The sequence below is a fragment of the Chiloscyllium punctatum genome, chromosome 35 (genome assembly GCF_047496795.1).
Source record: "Chiloscyllium punctatum isolate Juve2018m chromosome 35, sChiPun1.3, whole genome shotgun sequence".
NCBI classification, from domain to species: domain Eukaryota; kingdom Metazoa; phylum Chordata; class Chondrichthyes; order Orectolobiformes; family Hemiscylliidae; genus Chiloscyllium; species Chiloscyllium punctatum.
The window spans coordinates 47,171,001-47,178,693 of NC_092773.1; the positions used below are offsets into that span (position 1 = coordinate 47,171,001).

Genomic DNA, 7,693 nt, shown 5'->3' on the forward strand with positions numbered 1-7,693 from the left:
CGCCTGAGCGAAAAACTGCACTTCATATTTTTTTTGGAGAAACTACATGTAGCAGTTTTTAAACTGCTGCTTTCTCATTTCCTGCTCCCAATTTAATGTTCAACTATTCAGAGAATGCAAAGTTTCTCCAGCAATTATTGCCTGTGTTTCAGATTTCCACCATCCACAGTTTGTTTTTATACAGTAATCTGGATGATCTGATTCATTTGAGCAATAGAATGTTTAAAGCTGTCAATCAGGAGACAGAAGAATCAAACTGAGTGGCGGTAAGTTCATGATTAATTTTCCGAAGCAGATGAGCTGAGGGGGGATACAGACAAAATGTGTGGTGCACGTCAAGCAGCATCCGGGGAGCAGGAAACTCGTTCTTTCACGTAGAAGCTGTTCATCAGGAATGCTCGAAACGTTGACTCCCATGCTCCTCAGATGTTGCATGACAGGCTGTGCTTTCCCAGTGATACACTTATTGACTTTGATCTCCAGCATCTAAAGATATCAATTTCTGCTGAGGTGCGGTACAGTCAGGTACTGTTCCTGAGATGTAATAAGCTGGTTGTAATGATAGAGTGGATATCTCGTTGGAAACTTATCTGGAGTTGGAAACATTATTCTCCCGCTCCCATTCTGCCAAATTGATGGAGCCTGTTATTACAGCCAGTCAATTTGACAATTGTGCATTTGGCAGGTCACGGAACCGTGATTTCCCATATATTGTCAAGACTCGAAAAGCATAGGGATACGTTCGGTCTTGAGTCTTCTAGTTCCTGAATTTAAAAGTGGTTTTGCAAGTTTGCACCTGTATAGTCAGTGTCGTGTATATTTGACTTTTAGAATGCTAAACAGTTTTTTTGAGGGGTTTTAAAAATGAAGCCATCAACAGACTACTGAGTTTCATTTTTCTTTGATGGTGTAGATCTGAACGAAAAAAAACGTGAATTGTTGGAGAAACTCATCAGGCCTGGCAACATCTGTCGAGACAAACCGAGTTAAAGTTTCAGATCGACAGAACACGTCAGTTATACACTTCCTTACTGTAATGCTCGGAAAATAATCAGTCTTATCTGTCGACTCAGGATATTTATCAAAAAAACTCAATGGCTCACAGATGTCACCTTTAAAAATATAAAAGGACTTTATTGGCTGTAATGCTGCCTCCGTTGCTCTCAGCTGGTAAAAGGCTGTGCTTAAATGATTGCCTTTTCTCGTTTCCTTCCTGTCAGTTTGCAGCAATGTCTAATGGAGAATTGTTTCTTTCAGTATCTAACTCAGCACGTATCTACATTTGTCTCTCTTTGTCTCTGTGTATCCACCTCACCCTCTTTCTTTTTCACATTCTCCAACACTCTGTCTGTCCATACAGCTCATTACCTATTTATGCTCGATAAAAAGTCTGACATTTCGGGACAGTTTGAGTGTGCAGCTGATGAGAAGTTTTTTGCTCATTGACTGGAGTGTGCAGATCTGGCCTCACATTCTCTGGATAATGTGTCTGTCAATTCGATCTCAGGTCAGGCGACTTTTCTTCCTCAATCATTTGTGACTGTTTCGAATTCAAAGTAGAATTCTGAATCCACCATAAGAAAAAAAAAACGCAAGTATACTACAACTAAAGAATCCCAACAATGTATATACTGTTGGTTTAAATGAATGATGGTTGACATCAGAGAATGAGAGTGATCAGCTGGTGGTGTCTCCGTCATTACCACAAAGTTCTCTGGCAAATCCGCAACACCTCCTGCGTAATCTCGTTATTCCGACCAAACTGGGAATGAAGGAAGGGGAAAAAGAGGAAAAAAAGCTTGTTGAATAACGGAAAGAAACCACAGACTTAATTGATAGTTCGGAACTAAGAGGAACAGCCACTGTTGTAACTTAACCTGGATCTCCAAATGTCCAAGTCGACACTGACTTGGTTAACACGGCATTTGTAAAGAGTTGAAACACCAGGATCAAATACTTATGCAACAAGCAGGCACCGCTGGGAATTGAACCCAGGATCGCCTGTTTACTAGACAGGCGCTTTAACCAACTAAGCCACGGCGCCGCACGTTTGATTCATTTGCACATCCATACGTGAAGTTGGTTAACCACTTTTTCACAGGACTTGGAAATGTGTTTTCGGAATAATGTTGTTCACAGAGAATTGTAATCAGTCCTCGAATTTAAAAATTCAGACAGTTTACAGTTGAACATTCTACACTGAAAAGGCATAGAAAAAGATAATCTCCCCTTGCATTAATTTCAAACGGATACCTTCACCTGTTTAAACTGACAGGAGAAAGAGGATGTGTTCATCCTCTCCGTGCCCATGAAGCACGTTAATACACACAGAGGAGACCTCAACAAGAGGAACAAGGTCATTGTGGAGATTTGACGAGGTGTAATATATAAGTAATTGTAAACATTGGGCAGTAAAAGTTGACCGATTGGCACTGACATTGAGTCTTGCACCACCAGTTCCACTCGCACTTCCTGCCTCATGCCTCCCAGACATCATTGCCAATCACTTGATTTCACTGTCCTGCTCCACTTCTCAACTTATTTCCAAACGATTGCAGATGTCTGATAGGAACCTTCAAATTTTAGAAACGTTTTCCTGGAATATAGTCGTCACTCAATGGGATAGTATTCAGTTCATATCACGAATTACCACAGTGATGGAGGGGATGAGTTACTTTGCTGAACCTTTCTACTCCTCAGCACGGACATACAACCATTAGACCGATGGGAGGGGGGTGAGTTCCAGTATTTACACATAGCGACACTGAAGGATCAGTGAGATACTTCCAAATCAGAAAGGTGATATAATCGTAGGGGGATTTGCGGTGGTAGTTTCCCATGTATATGCTGCCATTGTGCTGATAGACGGATGGAAAGATTCACTGGACCAAGTCTGGCAGGATCCAGGTGTGTGCTGTGCACGCAAGCAGGAATTAGCTTTCCTTCGAATAATTCAGAAAACGAGAAAGGTGTCTTCATTATCTGCGTGGGGATTATATCCAGGTCTGTGTGATGTAAACTCCGACTCCAAAGCAGGGACCTCCAGTGATGCAGACCGTAAACCTTGTGACATGACTTGTGCACAGTCTTGTGTCTGTCATTGACGCCATAACCAACTTCAGCAGCAAAGTTGCATTCTCCAAGTTTCGAAACAGTTCATATTATCGCCTTGTGTTTCAATGTGAAATAAACAGCTATGATAATGCGATGTTGTTCAGCAGATGTACTGCAGGAAGGCACAGAACAGGCTGATGGTGACAGGGCCTCGTTTTGACGCGCTGGCCTCCAGTGAGCGGGCGGCACCAATCAGCGAACCGTTCAACTCGTCTTATTCTTAATCCGGGGCTAGAAATGAACAGAGTTTTCTCGCTGAACTTGTTCAGGCTCTTGAAGGGAAGAACCCTTGACTCAAATTATGAAAGTACATTTTACAGAAGTGGATCATGAATCGTGTAGTGGCTGTGAATACAACAATGGAAACTTTCAGCAGAGATGCTGACAACGCTGAAGGGGTCACTTGAAGACAAATGTGTTTCCTTTACCAGGGAAAGGCACTGCTTCACTTTTGTATTAAAGCAGTGACGCTGATTACCTTTGCAAGTTCTTCACCTTGTCAATCTTATTTCTCCCAATCTAAATGTCTCCATTACACATGGAAAAGCTGAGAGGAAGGCGGCGCTCGGTTGGCCCAGTGTTGCAATGGGTAACGCGTCTGAATTCGAATCAGACTATGGTCGTTTTGAGTTCTGCCTAGCTCAATTGCAGCATGTCGCTTTGCTGACATCAGACATAACTGGTTTTATATATACATTAAGGACAAAAAAAGAATCTGCGAAGAGTAGAGGGACATCTCCAAAATCGATAAGCCTGTCTCTGTTTGGTGACACTCGAGATGGGGGTGTTATGAATCCCGACCTTTATTTGAATGTTTACTGTGGGGAAGGACATATAACATGGAACATAAAGGATTACAGCGCTGAACAGGACCTTCGGCCCTCAATGTTGCGCCGAATTTGGACTATTCTCAGCTTATCCCCCTTCACAATCCCATCATCATCCATGTCCTTATCCAAGGATTGTTTAAATCTCCATAATGTGCCTGAGTTAACCACACTGGCGGGTAGGGCATTTCGCGCCCTTTCAACTCTCCCAGTAAAGAACCTGCCCTTGACATCTATCTTAAATCTATCACCACTCAATTTGTAGCTATGTGCCCTCGTGCAAGCTGACGTCATCATCCAAGCAAAACGACTTTCATGTCTACCGTATTTAATTCTCTGATCATCTTGTATGTCTCGACCAAATCTCCTCTGAGCCTTCTTCTTTCCGAAAAGAACAAACACTTTTCTCTCAGCCTTTCCTCATTAGACCTTCTCCAGACCAGACAACATCCTGGTAAACCTACTCTGCACCTTTTACAATGCTTTCACATCCTTGCCAACATACTGCGATCATAAATGTACACAATATGCCAACTGCCCCGGCAATGGCATTTTGTACTATTGCAGCATGATTTTGCGGCTCCGAAACTCAATCCCTCTTCCAATGAAACCTAACACACCGTATGCCATCTTAACAGCACTATCGACCTGGGTGGCAACTTTCAAGGATCTATGTTCATGGACTTCAAGATCCCTCTTCACATCCACACAAGCAACAATCTTTCCGGTGACCCAATACTCTGCCTTCCTATTATTCTTCCCAAAGTGCATCACCTCACATTTAGGTGCATGTAATTCATTGTGCCACCTCTCATTCCAATTTTGCAATTTATCCAAGTCCCCCTGCAACCTGTGACATTCTAGCAAACTGTCCACGACTCCACCAACGTTATTGTCATCTGCAAATTTCCTAATTCATCCACGTCCACGTCTAAATCATTTATAAAAATGATAAACAGCAGTTGTCCTAAAACAAATCCTTGGGAGACACCACTGGTAACTGGACTCCAGGTTGAATATTTTCCATCAATCAACACTGCCTGCCTTCTTTCAGAAAGCCAGTTTCAATCCAAATTGCCACATTACCTTCCATTCCATGCATCTGCATTTCTTTTCAACAGCCTACCATGTGGAAACGTCTCAGAGGCTTTACTGAAGTCCAAGTATAACACGTCAACTGCTCTACCCTCATCTACATTCTTGGTCACGTGATCAAACAAGACTCAATGAGGTTTGTGAGACATTACCTGCCCTTGACGAAACGATGTTGACTATCTGAAATCAATTTGTTGCTTTCTAGATGATTATACATCTTACATTTTATAATTCTTTCCCAAACCTTTCCTACTACAGACGTAAGGCTCACTGATCTTTAATTACCTGCGTCATCTCTACTGCCCTTCTTGAACAAGAGCACAACATTTGGAATCCTCCATTCCTCTTGAACTAAACCTGTAGACAATGACGACTCAAATATCAAAGCCAAATGTTCTGCTATCTCCTCGCTGGCTTCCCAGAGAGTCCTCAGATAAATCCCAACTGGCCCAGGTGACTGGCCTACTTTCACTCCTTCTGGGATTGCTACCGCCTCTTCATAACTAACACTGACCGTTTTAAGTCTAAAATCTTGTATCTCATTCTTCTCCTCTACAATATGCTCCTTTTCCTGAGTGAAAAACGGTGAGAAATGTCCGTTTAGTTCCTCTCCGATCTTTACAGTTTCCACACTCGACATCCCACTTCTGTCTTTGACTGGCCCTCTTCCCACCCTAGTCATCCTTTTAATCTTCACATTCCGATAGAAAGCTTTAGGTTCATTTATCTATTTGTTAAAGTCTGCTCGTGTCCTTTCTTTGCTCTTCTTAACATTCTCTTTAAATCCTTCCCAGACGATCTTTAACTCTCCATTTCCACATCTTAACCATTTGTCTCTCAACTTATAAGCCTCCTTCTTCCACTCTACAAGAGATGCAATTTCTTTCGTCAACCACGGTTCGCCTACCTTATCACTTCCACCCTACCTGACTGGGACGTACCTATCAAGGACATGCAATACCGGTTTCTTAAACCAGCTCCACGTTTCCATTTTCTGCATCCCTTGCATTTGCTACCCCATTCTATGCATTTTAAAATTGCCAAATCGCATTACAATTGCCCTTGCCCATCGATAACTCTGGACCTGTGGCATGAAAAATGAAGTCTGTGGGGAAATATATGTTGTTAACTTGAAATAACGATTATGTTAGAGAGGAGGAAGCACTGGATGTATTGAAACGGATAAAAGTTAATAAATCCCTATGACGTGATCAGATCGCACCTCAGAGCTCAGTCGGAAGTGAGGCAAATGATTTCTGTGTCACTTGCTGAATATTGTGTCATCGATAATCAAAGGTGAGGGGCAACAACACTGTAGGCTGACTAACATGATACTACATTTAAGAAAGGAGGTAATGAAAACCAGGCGACTGTAGACCTGCGAGTCTGACGTCGGTGGTGGGCACTTTGTTGGAGGGAATCCTGAGAAACAGGAGTTAATGTATTTTGAAAGGCAAGACCGATTAGGAAAAGTCAGCAATGGCGTTATGCGTGCGAAATGATGACTTGTTAAATTGGAAGAGTTTTTAATGAAGTAACAAAGAGGATTGATGAGGGCAGAGCCATGTGCGGGATCTATGCAGACTTCAGTGGTCGACAATGTTCGCCATGGGAGTCTGGTTAGCAAGGTTAGGAGATCCAACCATTTGGATTCAGAACTGGCTCGAAGGTAGAAGACAGAGGTTGGTGGTGGAGTGTTATCTTTCATACTGGAGGCCTGTGACCACTGGAGTGCCACAAGAATCGATGCTGGGTTAATTTTCGTCATTTTCATAAATGTTTTGAATGTGATCGTAGGAGGTACAGCCAGTAAGTTTGAAGATGACACAAAACTGGAGAAGATGATCACCTCAGATTACAACGGGATTTTAATTGGATGATTGATGAGCCGAGGAATGGCAGAAGATGGAAATTGAGAAAGATGAGGTCTGCATTTCGGAACAACATATCAGAGAAGGACTTGTACATTTTGTAGTAAGCTCCTGTACAGTGTTCAAGAACAAAGAGACCGTGGACTGCATATTCATTGTACCTTTAATGTGGAGTTGCAGGTACATAGATGGTGAAGAAGGCGATTGTTATGCTTGCCTTTTATTTTGCACGACATTGGTTACATGAGTTAAGAGTCGAGAGTGTGGTGCTGGAAAACCACAGCAGGTCAGTTAGCATCCGAGGTGCAGGAGAATCGAACCTTCGGGCAAAAGCCCTTCATCCTGAATTCGGGACAGTTAAATAAGATGGAATTCCAAAAACTGAAACCAGACGGGACCAACACCCCACGATTCTACGGACTACCAAACATCCATAAACCAGGAGACACCTCAGACCCGTATTCTCACTACACAGAACACCAATTTACAGACTGGCCAAAGAACTACGCACAAGACTGAAATACCTAGTAGAAGAGTCACTGCACTACATCCACTCCATCTGGGAATTCCTAAAAAATCATCAAAAACACCAAAATAGAGGAAACTGAAGCAATAATCTCATTCGACGTAACAACACTGTTCACCTCCATCAATATCGATCTGGTAAAGAAAACACTTTTAGAAGATACAATTACACACACCTCTACCACCATCAATCACATTACCAACGAAAACATTATGAACCTCGTGGACCTGTGCCTCACCACCCACTTCACCTACATCAAC

General features: G+C 42.5%; 1 non-coding gene across 1 annotated transcript; it reads right to left on the minus strand.

Annotated features, from left to right (window-relative positions):
• Nucleotides 1–1,970: 1,970 nt before the first annotated feature.
• On the minus strand, nucleotides 1,971–2,044 carry trnat-agu (transfer RNA threonine (anticodon AGU)). The gene has a single exon. It is a non-coding gene; the product is annotated as a tRNA-Thr (tRNA).
• Nucleotides 2,045–7,693: the final 5,649 nt, after the last annotated feature.